Source organism: Dama dama, chromosome 15 (assembly GCF_033118175.1).
Source record: "Dama dama isolate Ldn47 chromosome 15, ASM3311817v1, whole genome shotgun sequence".
NCBI lineage: Eukaryota > Metazoa > Chordata > Mammalia > Artiodactyla > Cervidae > Dama > Dama dama.
The window spans coordinates 64577895-64593143 of NC_083695.1; the positions used below are offsets into that span (position 1 = coordinate 64577895).

At 45.8% G+C, this 15249-nt stretch overlaps 1 protein-coding gene across 1 annotated transcript in view; it reads right to left on the minus strand.

The window, feature by feature from the left end:
- Positions 1-15249, minus strand: part of TLL2 (tolloid like 2) — a 135713-nt gene that overhangs the window by 113169 nt on the left and 7295 nt on the right. The gene's annotated exons all lie outside the window — the stretch shown is intronic.

Genomic DNA, 15249 nt, shown 5'->3' on the forward strand with positions numbered 1-15249 from the left:
GCACGTAGACCCCAGACCAGTTGGAACCAGAAGGTTGATGATGCTGACTCCCAATTACATCACCACCAACCAATCAGAAGAATGTTCATGAGCTGATCAGGCCCGCTCCTTAAACACTGAGACTCCTCACTACCCCTCCAGGGTGAGACACACAGTCTTGAAGGTATTAGCCAGGTATGGCCGCCTTTGCCTGGCAAAACAATAAAACTTTTTAAAATTTATTTTTATTGAAGTATTGTGAAATTGCAATTTTGTGTTAATTACTGCTTTTCCATTATGGTTTATCACAGGAAATTGAATATAGTTCCCTGCACTATACAGTAGGACCTTATTGTTTATCCACTCTATATATACCAGTTTGCATCCAATCCTCTCCCACCCCCTTCCTCCTTGACAACCACCAGTCTATTCTCTACGTCCCTGATTCTGTTTCTGTTTCATAGATAGGTTCTTTTATGTTTTTTGGCCACACTGCATGGCTTGCAGGATCTTAGTTCTCTGATCAGGAATCACACCCAGATCCCTGGCAGTGAAAGCACTAAATCCTAACCACTGAACCGCCATGAAATTTCAAATTATTTCTTTCTACTTCACCCAAAATTCATCCCCAAGATTTAAGCCAGCACTGGCCAAATTTCGGCAACACTATTTAAACTGCTTTCTTAATTTGTAGATATAGCAAAACAGAAAAAGACAGACATAGAGAACAAACTGGTGGTTACCAGTGGAAAGAGAGAATGGGGGAAGGCAAGATAGGTGTAGGGAATTAACAGGTACAAACTACAATGTATAAAATAAATAAGCTACAAGGATATATTGTACAGCACAGGGAATACAGTCAAATTTTATATCTACAAATGGAGTATAATCTTTAAAAATTGTGAATCACTATGTTGTACACCTGAAACATAATACTGTAAATCAATTATACCTCAATAAAGAAAATAAAGAAAAACAAATAAGATGAACTACTTTCTTTACTGCAGTACTTCTCAGAGCCTTCTGTTTTTGTTGTTTAGTCTCTAGGTCATGTGTGACTCTTTGCTACCCCATGGACTGCAGCACACCAGGCTTCTCTGTCCTTCACCATCTCCTGGAGCTTGCTCAAACTCATGTCTATTGAGTCGGGGATGTCATCCAACCATCTCATCCTCTGTCGTCCTCTTCTCCTCCTGCTTTCAGTCTTTCCCAGCATCAGGGTCTTTTCTAATGAGCCAGTTCTTCACATCAGGTGGCTAAAGTATTGGAGCTTCAGCTTCAGCATCAGTCCTTCCAATGAATATTCAAGGTTGATTTCCTTTAGAACTGACTCGTTTAACCTTGCAGTCCAAGGGACTCTCAAGAGTCTTCTCCAATACCACAGTTTGAAAGCATCAATTCTGCAGTGCTCAGCCTTCTTTACAGTCCAACGCTCACATCTATACATGACTACTGGAAAAACCATAGCTTTGACTATACCTTTGTTTGACTATACTGGGTGCAGCACTATACTAGACCTTTGTTGGAAAAGTAATGTCTCTCCTTTTTAATACACTGTCTAGGTTTGTCATAGCTTTTCTTCCAAGGAGCAAGCTCCCCAAAATTATCACAACTCTCCAAGGGAAAGAGAATGTAACATTTGCCAATGTGGTTGCCCTGGAATTCCTTCTCACCGAATCTTCCATCCTAAGGAACACCTGTGGAGACTGCTGCACTGCTTAGCAATCATCCTAGGACCAGAAGGGGCTACTGGGTCCAACCCACCATGTGATGCCTGAGTGGCCTCTCCTCAAACCCCTCCTCCTGTGACAGAGAGCTCAAGGTCTGTTTCTTCCAAACCTAGTGTTCCAATTGTTCTCTCTGGACCAAGAGAAAAGAAAGGGACTGACAACTTTTTTTTGTTTTGGCCTTGCTGCGTGGCATATAGGATCTTAATTCCCTGACCAGGGATTGAACCTGCACTCCCGGCAGTGAAAGTGTGGAGGCATAACCACTGGACTGCCGAGACAGCCTCAGGACTGATACTTCCTCAGCACCAGCCACATACCCAGCTCTCCACACTCTTCTAACCCTCACAACCGCAACTCGGCGCCATCAGCATCACCGTGCTCTTTCTCCAGATGAGGAAAGTCGGCTGAGAGAGATTAGGCAACATGCTCCAGGCCACATCTCAGTTCTAACTCCCATCTTTGCCATGAAGTGAGCCCTGCTGCTCAGGCAGGGATGGCAGTGTGGAGAGGAGGAGGGACGAACTCAGCCTCGGGGGTGGGCTGAGTCTGTGACAGGCCTCACAGAAGGGGTGACACTTGAATAGGAGGGTGACATGTAGGCAGAAATCTGGCAAGTGGATAACAAGGGGAAAAGGGCATGCTGGTCAAAGAGTCAGCGTGTGCAAAGACCCTCAGGGGAGAAACAGTGAGGCACTGTCAGGGCAAGAGCAGAAGGGTCCAGGTGAGAGGGCCTGGCCAAAGTGATGGCCAGTCATGTGGACCGTCAACAAGAGTGAGATAGGAGATAAGGCTGCAGGAACTCTGAGCCTGGGCAGGGGGGAGAGGAAGGCCCAGACACAGGGAATGGAGCTCCAGCACTATTAGAACACCCAAGGTGGAGCCGGGCACAGGAGTCCCTCACTGGGTGCAGCACTTCACAGTTTGCATCCCCTCCACCACACATTCTTCCCCACCCCAGCACCCTGCTGAGGGCAAGGACCTTCAGTGCTAGGACCTTCTGCAGTCACAAATATGGAACCAGTGAGTGAATGAACACTCCTCGCCCAAGTCCTGAGAAGGCAGGGCACAGACCATCAGCTCCATTTCACGGGGAAAGCCAGGCTCAGGGGAGTTCACGACCAGTCTGTTAGCTTACAACTGTGAGAAAGGGGGAACGCAGACGTCTCGGCTCTGAACCTGGAGCCCGGTTCACTGCCTCATACGGGACCTATTTCTAGAACTGGGATGCAAGGTGGGAGCTGATCTCATGGTCAGCGGTTAAGAGCTCTGTTCCCAGAGGAGCTGCTGGCCGGTCTGGACTGGGCAGTCTGCTGGGGGTGAATGGAGGGGACATAGAGCAGAAGAGGCTAGCCAGAGGGTCCTTCACAACCCTCTCCCCAGTGGTCCCCCTGAAATCCAGGGAGTCTCAAGGGAGGATTCTGGGGATGTTAAGTGGCCCTTGGCTTGGAGCCTACAGAGATAGGGAGTCTGTGAGCCAGGCAGAAGTCCAGCCAGTCAGAGGGAGACCCCTTCAACTCTGATGTTGCTTTCTGTCCCCAACCACACCCTCCCCAGGACTGTTTCCCACCGCCCAGAGAGCAGGAGGCCCAGGGAGGCTGCCACAGCTGGGGGACATCCACTCCCTGCCCAGCTCCCGACAACTCTCCTGCCTATCCTGACCACAGGCCTGCCCCCTCCCAGGGTTCATTCCAAAATCAACAGAGTCCCTGATTTATCCCATAGGAGTGACCTCCAGCAGGTACTCACCTGATCTCATCTCACCTCACCTCCATCAACCAGGCCAGTCCTTGATTTTCATTTCTATAACCTACGGCCTAGCCTTGCAGGAAGTTTATTTTTCAATTATCCACTCACGGTCCTAATCACAAATGTTCCACAGTACAGCTGCCTCTCAGACATAAAAGGCCAGAGTTAAAGCCGTAATGGAACCACAGGCATGGTCTACCCTGGGAAGAGGGCGCTGGGAGGCTGCGTGTGACATTGAGCAGGCCACTTTTCCCTGTGGTGGGATTTGTTTCAGCCATACAATGAGACAGCTGAACTAGCTCAGGGATTCTGGAGGCAGAGCCACAGACCACGTGTTAGAAGTCTCTAAGGAGAGGGTTGATATGCACATTCCCAGGCCCTGCCCACATTTATGGAATCAGAATCTCTAGGGACAGGGTCCAGGAATATGCGTGTTAAGTTCATATCCTGCCCAGCCCCACAGGTGACTCACTCACTGAAGTCTGGAGAGCAGTGGAGCTGATGTCTCCAGGTCCCTCTGGCTCCCATGTTGATTTCACTGCAGTTTCTATTAGAGAAGCATAGGGCATCTACCTAGGACCTACCGTTTGTCCATCCCAATAACCTGACACTGAGGAAGGACCTCTCTAATGTTCCACAAGATGGTCACCTAGAGGGGAGCAGAGACTTCCAGAAGAGTCTTCAGACCACTGGAAGAGCCTTCAGACCATTGGAATTCCTCTCAGGGAACAGGCTGAGGTGGGGTGGAGGGGCCAGAGGCGGGGAGGGTAACAGGGAATCCTACCCAGAGACACATTTAGTTCACGTCAAGTTTCCAGCGGAGGGATTTACCAGGTTTAAAGCAGTTTTCTGTGAATCTTTGTCAAGGGAGTGTATGTACAAACAAACAGGGAGGGTTTTTTTTTTTTTTAGTGAAAAGTTAATCGGCTTAAAGTGTGCAACTAAATAAGCAAAGCTTACATGAAAGTGGCCCACAGAGAAAGGACCTGATGGAAAGAAAGTTCTAGGAAATACAATATGGCCTCTATGTTCTTTTGTAGTTCCACGCCATAAATATTCATGGGGTGGTGTTAATGGGGTCCGCAGCTCTATGCAACCACAATAGTTTTTTTGTTTATTCTCAGGACCATGAACTTTGAAACCATGAACCTAAATTTCAGGACTCTGCATTCAGGCATGTTTGCAGAGCAGGAGGGGAGAGGTTCAGGCTGGCAGAGGACAGAGGAGAGAAAACGGGAGGACCTGTGAATCATACCTCTTGGATCTTTTGGTTGAGATTAAAGAGGAGAATCTGTTTAGTATGGGAGGCCTCTTGTCTCCAGGGTCTCCAGCTGCTCCAGCCTGGGGAAATGGCCTTCACAGGCATGGAAGGCTTAGTTACTCAAGCATATGGCAGAGATGGGTGAGGAAAAGAAAATAGTTTAATTGGATCAAACAGATTTGTTGCAGGTTCTACATGAACACACACACACACAAACTAGTTTGAATCATGGCATTTCTAAGATGAAGAGAGTTTAAAAGTCACCCAAGCAATGTCCTTGTTTTCCATATGAGGAAACTAAGATCCAGGGAGGTTAATTGACTTGCTTAAAATATCACATCTAGAAGCCACATCTGCTGACTATCAACCAGTGATGGCAAATGTGAGACAAACATGCACCCCTCTTAGCCCCTCTGTCCCAGGGCAATTATCCTTAGCTAATCACAACCCTACTGCCCTGGACAGGAGGACACAGCCTTCATATCCATCTCAACACAGTCTACAGAGAGCTAGCACAAATGGATGGAGATGCCAGGTGAATTGGGACCTATTTGCCATCTATGCCCTAAATCATGCTGGCAACGTCCATAACCCATTGGCCATTTGTTCCAGCTAAGAGTTTTCTATTCGAAGCCACTTATAGTCTGAACTCAGGGGTCTAAGTGTGCACACCAGAAAAGCAGCAGGACCTGAGAATCCATAGGACTTCCTGTGTTAAAGGTCAATCATGAAAAATTGCTTAGCATCACTCACTATCAAAGAAATGCACATCAAAAATCACAATAAGGTATCCCTTCACACTTGTCAGAATGGCTATCATCAAAAAATCTACAAATAAGAAATGTTCGAGAAATGGGAACCCTTGACCATTGTTGGGAACACAAATTGGTGCAGCCACTATGGAAAACAGTATGCAGGTTCCTTATAAAAACAAAAACACAATATCATGCATCCACGCATGCTAAGTTGCTTCAGTTGTGTCCAACTCTGTGTGACACTATGGCTCATAGCCCACCAAGCTCCTTTGTCCGTGGGATTCTCTAGGCAAGAATACTAGAGTGGGTTGCCATGCCCTCCTCCAGGGGTCTTCCTGACCCAGGGATCAAACCTACGTCTCTTAGGTCTCCGGCATTGGCAGGTGGGTTCTTTACCACTAGCACAACCTGGGAAGCCCAGAACTACCATATGATCCAACAGTTCCACTTCTGAGTGGAAATGAAAACACTAATTCAAAGAGGTGCATGCATCACAATGTCTGTAACAGTGCTGTGGCCAAGATATGGGAGCAACCCAAGTGCCTATCAACAGATGAGTGGATTAAGAAGATATTTCATTTTATACATATACAACAGAATATTACTCAACCATAAAAACGAATGAAATACTGCCATTTGCAGCAATGTAGGTAGACCTAGAGAATATTATGCTTAGTGAAATAAGTCAAAGACAGATACTATACGGTATAACTTATATTTGGAATCTAAAAAATAGTAGAAATGAATGTATGTACAAAACAGAAATAGACTCACAGACAGAGAAAACAAACTTGTGGTTACATACAAGATTGTTACAAAACAAACAGGGGAGAGGGAAGGACAAATTAGGGGTATAGGAATAACAGATACAAACTACTGTATATAAAATAGGCAACAAGGATATACTGTATAGGACATGGAACTTTACCTATTATCTTGTAATAACCTATTATGAATATAATGTACAAAAAACTGAATCATCGTCCCGTAAACCTGAAACCAACACAATACTGTAAATCAACTATACTTAACAAAAATCTTTTTAAGGTCAATCAGGACCTAGGAGAGCACCACAAACAGATGGGTACCACAGAGCAACTCAGCTCTGAAAGCTGATCCCATCTCAAGAGAACACCCTGTTTTGCTTTCTACCTTGGTTGGCATCATCCTACTTTCCAGAGGAGCCAAGAGGCTACCTTGCTCAAGACAGACATTACCTTCTGTCTTGCCTCTTCATCTATATTACAGTAAGTTTGCACCAATGTACTTCAGATCCATGTTCCAAGCAGGACTCACTTGGCTTAAGAAATACCTGCTCAGCTAATTCTCCAGAAAAAAAGATTCTCTACCAGTCTGGCAGGAGCAGATAGGCCATATCTGCAAGGCCAGTTTGGAGAAGGCAATGGCAACCCACTCCAGTACTCTTTCCTGGCAAATTCCATGGATGGAGGAGCCTTGTAGGCTTCAGTCCATGGGGTCGCTAAGAGTCGGACACGACTGAGCGACTTCACTTTCACTTTTCACTTTCATGCATTGGAGAAGGAAATGGCAACCCACTCCAGTGTTCTTGCCTGAGAATCCCAGGGACTGGGGAGCCTGGTGGGCTGCTGTCTATGGGGTCGCACAGAGTCGAACACAACTGAAGCGACTTAGCAGCAGCAGCAGCAGCAAGGCTAGTTAAGTTTTACAGCTCCAAATCTATTTCATCTCACATGTCTCTGCATGTGCGCGTGAGTGCTGTCACTTCAGCTGTGTCTGGCTCTTTGCAACACTGTAGACTATAGCGTACCAGGCTCCTCTGTCCATGGGATTCTCCAGGCAAGAACACTGGAGTGGGTTACCACTTTCTCCTCCAGGGGACCTTCCCAATACAGGGATCGAACCCCAGTCTCTTAGGTCTCCTGCACTGGCAGGTGGGTTCTTTACCACTAGCACCACCTGAGAAGCCCCTCACATGCCCACAGGTGACTTCTTGGACCCAGGGGAAAAGGAGCCGTGATCAACTAGTCATGTCTGCCACTGGCCTAGAAGAAGGAGTGTCATCGGAGGCGCCACACCCGGCCATTTACAAATGTATATTGTAAAGATACTAAAGACAGTTCCATCCACAGAAAAGAATACTTGCAGCAAGGCCTGAGCTATGACTCAAGCTATCCTTTTTATACTTACTTTCCACCCTCTCTGCCCTGCTCTGTGCCCAGGAAGGCAGAACCTACGGACTGTTTCCTCTACACCTCCCTGCTCTCTGGCTTCTGGTTGCATTTAATCAGGAGGACACCCTGGCTGATCAGAGTGAAGAGGGGAGAGAGCTGTAGGCATTTCTTCCCTGCTTTCTCCCTACTTTGGTGCCAGATTCAAAGTACTATATATAAAATAGATAGGCAAGGAGGATACACTGTATAGCATAAGGAATTATATCCACTGTCTTATAGCTACCTATACTTGCAGGAATATAACCTGCAAAAAAAAAAAAAAAAAAACCCATAATATAGAATCATTATGCTATATACATGAAATTAACACAATAATGGAAATCAACTATACTTCAAGTGACTCAGCCACCTACCCTCCTTCACAGGAGCCGGAGCTCCTGTAACAGCTCACTTCCCGTTTCTTCAGCCCCAGGGGAGACTTGGTAGTCTCTGCGGGCCTCATGCTCTTCTCTGTCCCCTAACCCAGTCTCTGACAGTAGCCCCTTCATGAAAATCTCTTCATTTGAAACATCTGGGGTAAAGTCTGTTTCCTGCTGCCATCTTATGTCCTGTTCTAAGAAAATCCTCCCATTATTTCCATAGCTAAATAGGAAGATGGCATTCTGACTAGTAAGGTGAATGGCTACTTTGGCCTAAGATAACACTTCTCACTGCTTAATTCCAGCAGCAAAGGACTTACTGCTGTCTCACACCTGCTGTGTTCCATAGCCTAAGCTCACACGGCCTCCAATAAGTCATGGAGAAAAGGGTGCAGTTTATTGGCTCAAACGGTAAAGCGTCTGCCTACAATTCCGGAGACCCAGGTTCAATCCCTGGGTTGGGAAGATCTCCTGGAGAAGGAAATGGCAACCCACTCCAGTATTCTTGCCTGGAAAATCCCATGGATGGAGGAACCTGGTAGGCTACAGTCCATGCGGTCGCAAAGAGTCAGACACCACTGAGTGACTTCACTTTCACTTAGGTTCTAAAAGCCAGAGGGTTCCTGGAATCTAATTTTGCATCTTATGTGCCTGATTCCAGGGCCAGGCATATCTCATAAGCCCTGAAATCTCCACTGCAGAATGATCTCTTGTCGAGCATTAAGTTACCAGTGCAATTAAGCAGGACTCATTCTGAAGACAAAGGCCCCCTGGAGAACCTAAGCAGTGCAGAGAGTGGAAAGATACACTAGGTGGAAAGTAAAGGAGACCTGGGGTCCACGTCCAGGCATGCCAGGAGCTATCCATGTGACCTTGGACACATAACTGCCCTTCCAGGCCTTAAGGGTTCTCATAAAACAGAATAAATAATTTCAATGGTAACTTCCAACTCAAACATTCTAAAAGATTTTACTCTAAGATCTCACCTTGTATGTCTAGTTAATGTTCACTAGTGGTCATAAGCATATCATGATTTTGCCTAAATTTTCTTCATAAAGGTACAGCAAGTGTGGGCTCTTGTAGCAGAGGCTGTTTATCATCCACCAGTTTTCTCCCTTCTCCCCTAAATAACACAACCTTTGATGCTCAGTTCCAGGCCTTCCAGAAGAAATATTTCCCAGAATCGCATATAGCTATCTGTGGTCATGTGACTAACTTTCAACCAATGAGATGAAAACAGATGGCATCTCCTGGGAACCTTCTGTCGCATTATCTGTCCTTTTTCTTTTCCATGACTTCCAACTCCAGACTGTGTTTGTGATGGTTTGAGCTTGGGCTACTGTCATGGACCATGAAGACAAGGGCGTCAGTCTAGGGAGAGTGGAGGAGCAGGCTGGAAGCAGATTGGACCCTAGGGGACTTGCTGGAGCAGAACTGCCATACTGGTCATAGATCGCAGAACTCCCGGCTTTGAAGTGAGAAAGCAACTTCTGGCTTGTTTAGGGCAGTGGTCTGGCTATCAATACATTACTTATCAGCTCTAAATCCACCCTTGTTTGTCATGTTTTGTGCCTTGTGGTACTAGATCCGAACCCTGAAAACGTTTTGTCAGTAGAGGGCACGAGAGGGACACAGAAGGGGACTTCCTCCTTCTGGGGGTCTCATCTTTCTTGCTCCTGCAGAGAGGTCACCAGCAGTGCTCAGGAGAACCATGGGCACCCAACCTTCAGAGTTTTGACCAAACTCCAAAGGGCAATTCCCCACTTGTCAGCCTTTTCCTGCAGCATCTCAACACACTTCTCCAACTGTCAGGGGGCCACAGCCACATCCTCTCCTATTAAGTCACAGCCTGGGAGGGTTGCGGGGGCGGAGGGACCTCTTTCAAATATATTCCTTCCCTAATAATTGCTCCCTATATCTACCATCCCTGTTTTCTTTAAAGTTCTCTCTGCCTCTTTTAGTAGTCATCCCCTTTTGCTAGTTAATAATCCTTATATTAAATTTTTGAATTACTTCTGAAATTACTGATGTGGTTTCAGTCTCCCAACTGGATCCTGATGGCCACAGCCAATTAACATGGGTTCATTACTAGCGGTTCCACCTAATCTTAACTGACTGAGCCATACAGTCATCGCCATGGAGCAAGTGAGTGATAAGGTGTGGGATAATCTTTCAGCTTTTCAAAAATCTCTCCAAAAATTATTTGCAGCAAACATGACAGATAAAAGGTTGAAGTCTTAATCTTTCATGGTTCCTGCAAAATGTTTTTACAATGACCATCTAATTAGAAAAATGAGCATAAACAGAAAGAAAAAAGAAAGTCCATAAATAAGGAGGGAAAAAGTCCATAAATAGGAAATGCACACAGCAAAATAAATACAAATAACCAAAATATATATTCAAAGTCTCAAAATTATTTGAAAAAGAAATACAATTATAACATAAAGGCAAATTGAAAAAAAGGTAAATTATTTTTCTCTTTTCAAACCTACAAAGACTTTAAAAACTAGAATACAAAAATGTTAATGTTAATCTTAATGAGAGTACAAAGAGTAAAATATATATTTATATATATAATTTGAAGGGTAATTTGAAAATGAGAATCAGAAGCCCTAAGATCTATACTTCTGACCCAGCAATTCAATGGATAGAATTTTTTCTGAGAAAATAATTTAAAACATACACATAAATCAGGCAATAAGGGTAACTCCAGCATGATTACTTACAAAAGCAAAAGAAAAGACTGGGGAAAAAAATCTGTATGTCCAACAACAGGGGATTGATTAAATTAAATATGGCGCATCTATACCAAACAACTGAAAATAGATGCTATACAAGTACATTTATTACCTAAGCATTTTTATTGTCATGGGAAGAGGTTCGTGGTACTAAGTGAAAGTGAAATACAAGCAATATATTCAAAACAATATAGGCAGCATGCATGGAAAAACTTTGGGAGACTATATAACAAATATTAACAACAGTGACTCCTAGGCAATGGAATTGCCGGAAGTTTTTACTCTTGCTGGCTCTCTCTATATTTTCTAAATGTTCTCCAGTGGATGTGTATTTGCTGCATAATTAAGAAAACTGTTTTATGCTAAAGAAATATAATTTCCCTTTCCTGCCCATCTCAAGGGCACCCCAAAGCTTGCTGAGCATCTCCGGATGAACTCATTTATGTTTCACTAGTCTTTGAGGCAGAACTCAGCCTGGGACCTGTCCTACACACAGAGCCATGATCTTTCCTCCATCTTCCCTTCCTTTCCATTCCTGAGGCCCAAGTCTGGACTCCATGCTCCCAAGCCTAGAACTCCTGGTGGTCCTCCTATTTCCTGCTTCTACAGATCCTAAACATCACTTGTCTTACAACAGTTATCTGCTCAAAACACATCAATAGCTCCCCCTTGCTTAAGGGGCATGCTTTAAATGTCTCAGCTTGACATTCACTGTTTCAAACCTCTTTCAACCTTGTCACTAGTATTCAGCAGAGTAAGCCAGGTAATGCCACAGCTCCAGACAACTTCAAAGCATTCCTCCTGCCTTGTCTTGACTCATAATATTTATTTTACCTGAAATGCTTTCCCCTGAATCCCTTTTTTTTTTAAATCCCATCCATCTTTTCAGGCCAAACTCAGGGCTCATCACCTCCCTTATCAGGAAGCCTTCCTTGATTGTCTTACAGTGACTGCTACCTTTTCCAAATCTCTATCATATCTCATTTGTTCAGTTTTTCATTTGGCAATTACTGGTTGAGCACTCATCATGTGCCAAGCACTGCACTGGTGAGTGGGAAACCAAACGAGTCTAATTTTCTGCCCTTTGAAGTTCATTGTCTGATATGGAGACAGACATTGAGCAGATAAAGTCACTCCAATGACCATACCTAGTCACTGATTGTCAAACCTGTGGAACAAGGGAAAAAAGGTGATGAGAGATTTAAGAGAAGGGACTTGATTGAGATCAGGCCTGGGAAGGCCCTAGGGGAAAAGGACACATTTACTGAGGGTCCTAAACAGACTGGGAGGCCAGGAGGGAGATGGGTGCAGGTACCATCACAGTAGCCCACGTGGGAGGTGGTGGGATTCAGACCAAACAGGGGCAGTAAAGAGGGAGAGAAGTGGATGGGCTGACACTTGGAAACAGAATTGGCAGGACTTGGGTTGGACTGCCTGAGAGAAGGAGGGAGAGACCTGTACCCAGGATGGTGCCCAGTTCCTGGTTGAAGCACCTGCCATCACCACCAGGTGCCACTTGGCATCTGCCACCATGGGGCCCAGACCCCAGCAAGCCATGGGTGAGCCCGGGGGAGAGGATGGTGAACCAGTGCCGGCTCAGCGGGAAGGAGAACTGACCCAGGCATGCGACAATAAAGTCAGGGAGGAAGGTAGCCTGCTCCTGTGGGAAACTGGCTCAGGCAGGCCTCATATCGACTCAAGGCCAGTAACCCAGGTGGGAGGAAGGAGAGGAGGCTCAGTGCAAATTGCAGGATGAGCCATGAGATAAGTGGCCCAGCTGGCGGAGCGGGCAAAGACTCGGGGCTGAACATCAACACTCAAGTGCCCATGCAGGCGAGCTTGAGAATATTTATTGGTAATTGACAGAAGTGGTTAGAGGGTGGCGTGATCACAGATAGGTCTGTAACCAATCAGCAGGAAAGCTCAGTTCCTGTTGCTATGTTTGCATCCAGGCAGAACTGTATTATGAGCGGGCTAAGAGGATACCACGAGAAACCTGCTTCTATGCATTTGGTTTATCTGTTATCCACTCCCTGCTTCATGGATGAGAGCAAGTGAGCTGTGGAGCAATAAATTATCACTTGCTGCACACTCTGGATCCCAAGAGAACTCTCTGCAGAGGGAGAGATAAGCCTGCACAGGCCACAGAGAGATTATCACTTATAGGGAAATTCTTAAATGGGGAACAATAACAGGTGTAATCATAATAGCAAGGAGAAGAGCTAACAATTAATGACTGCTTGCTGAACACTTTTTGTTCACTACCTCATTCAATCTGCAAACAAATCTAGTTGATGGGTTTTCATATCATTTTCCCAATAAGGAAACCAAAGCTCAGAGAGGTTAAGAAACTTAGTCAAAGCCACACAAGCAATGAGGACATAGGCAGGCTTTAGGCCACGGGCTGCCTGATGCCAAAAGTAGTCTCTTATACAGGATATTTCATTGCTCTGTTCTGCCACCCAGGCTGCCACTCAACCAGAGCCTCTTTGGGAACCACGGGCCATTGAAGCCCTCTCCTTCTGGGGAGGGGAGAGTGGCTGGACCCATTGTCCTCAACTGACCTGACACCCAGGCACTTATCTGGACCTGGTAGGAAAGGGATGGGGCAACAGAGAGGATAAAAGATGCATTTCAACACCCTGTGTTATTCATTTATTCTTCCCTCTGCTTTGGGACTAAGAACACTTTGAAGGTCAGAACTGTCTCATCCTTGCTAGTCATGTTGGGTTGCTAGCCAAGGACAGAGAAGAGGGTAGGGAGAAGGTGGAGGGTTATGGTGCTCTGGGGAACAAGTGGAAAATATGACCATCAGAATGAACAGTGAGAGATGCTTGTTGATTGGGGGTTGGAGAGCCAGGAGAAGGGAAGCTGTTCCAGGGTTGGCGAGACCATGGGTTTCAAAGGGAGAACAGGTATTTGAGGTGTCTGTCTCACAGATTACAAGTTCAGTGTCCTGTGTGGGTCCTAGTCCAGCCTCCCTTGGGCAGTCACCTATCATGCAATACCCACAGGATCATAAGATCTCGAAACACCTCTCGTGAGTGCCTGGATCATCTCCTGGCTATTTGAAAGACCAGTGGAGAGAATGGAAGGAAAAGAGCTTTATAAACAATGCTAAGGCAATGCTGTAACCACTGTGGGGGGTAATGCCATTATTCTTCCTCTTGAAAAACATAGTGAGGAGTGAGAAGGCAAAGGTTTGGAGACCAATGGAGTTACAGCCTCTATTTAGATTGCTTGACCACGTGTGCCAGAAGGATGTGCACTGCCATCGAATGCAATGTGAGCCCAAATCCTGCTTGCATCTTGGCTATTTGGATCCTGAAGGAGTGCTTTTCGAAAGAGGAGTGGCTGGGAGGAACCACAGACTGAACGGAAGCTCAGATTTAACACCAATCACACATCTCCAGTCAAGGGCTGGCTTCTAGAGTGAGACCTGGACATCTGTTTGGCTTGCAGCACAGGGAACTACCCCCCAACCCAGCCAAACATCAAGGAAGCCAATGAGAGCCATGGAAGGTTTGTTTTTAGGGCAAGGTCTGGATACAGAAGAACTGCTGCCATCAGCATCACTAGGAAACATAAAACTCTAAAATCATCATCTGCTCCAGTCGTTTCCTGCTCTTTGAAACCTTGTTGGATTTCTATGGAATGATAATAATAAAAACAATAATATATATTAAATATTCAGTTTACCATGTTCCAAGTACTATTCTAAGTGCTTTGTCTATATTAACTCATCTAACCCTTATAATCACCCTCTGTGGTAGATATTAGTAACCACACTTTATGGGTGAAGAAATGGAGATCCAGAAAGCTTAAGCGGCTTGCTTAAGGTCCCACAGTCATTTAGTGTGAGAGCTGGGATCTGAACCCGGGCAATTTGTCTCCAGAGTCGGCTCACTCCTCAGAGCTCTCAGAGGAATAGCAAGTGATGCTGTTCATGTAATTCAATTTAATGCGCGTGACAGGTATTTAGGAGGCCACAAAATGATAGCAATATTTCACAAATATTGAGTGCTTCTATTTGCTAAGCACAGTATCAAGTGCCTTTCATTCAACAACTGCCTGTGAAATAGGAGTTTCTATTAACTGCATTATGTAGAAGAGGAAACTGAGGCTTTACAGCTGCAGGACTCGCTCAAGCTCTCACGGCTAGTAAGCGACAAAGCTGAGAAGAGAAATACAAGTCAGCCTGACTCCGAAGCTTGGGTACCAAACCAACAGGCTAGGTGGTCAAACATCAGGCGAGGAGCCAGGTGCTCAAACAACCACAGCCCGGGCCGGGGAGAACCCTGAGAGTGGCAGGAGAAGCAGTGGAAAGGGGAGGTCCAGGTCTGACGGGAGGCGCTGCCGGGTGGGAGGGCTGCTGCCCGTCTGCACTCGGCTGGCACCAGGAGCATCTTCCCGCTGAGGAGGCCACACCCAGGAGCTCCCGGGACACGGCTGAGGCCTGATTGGCACT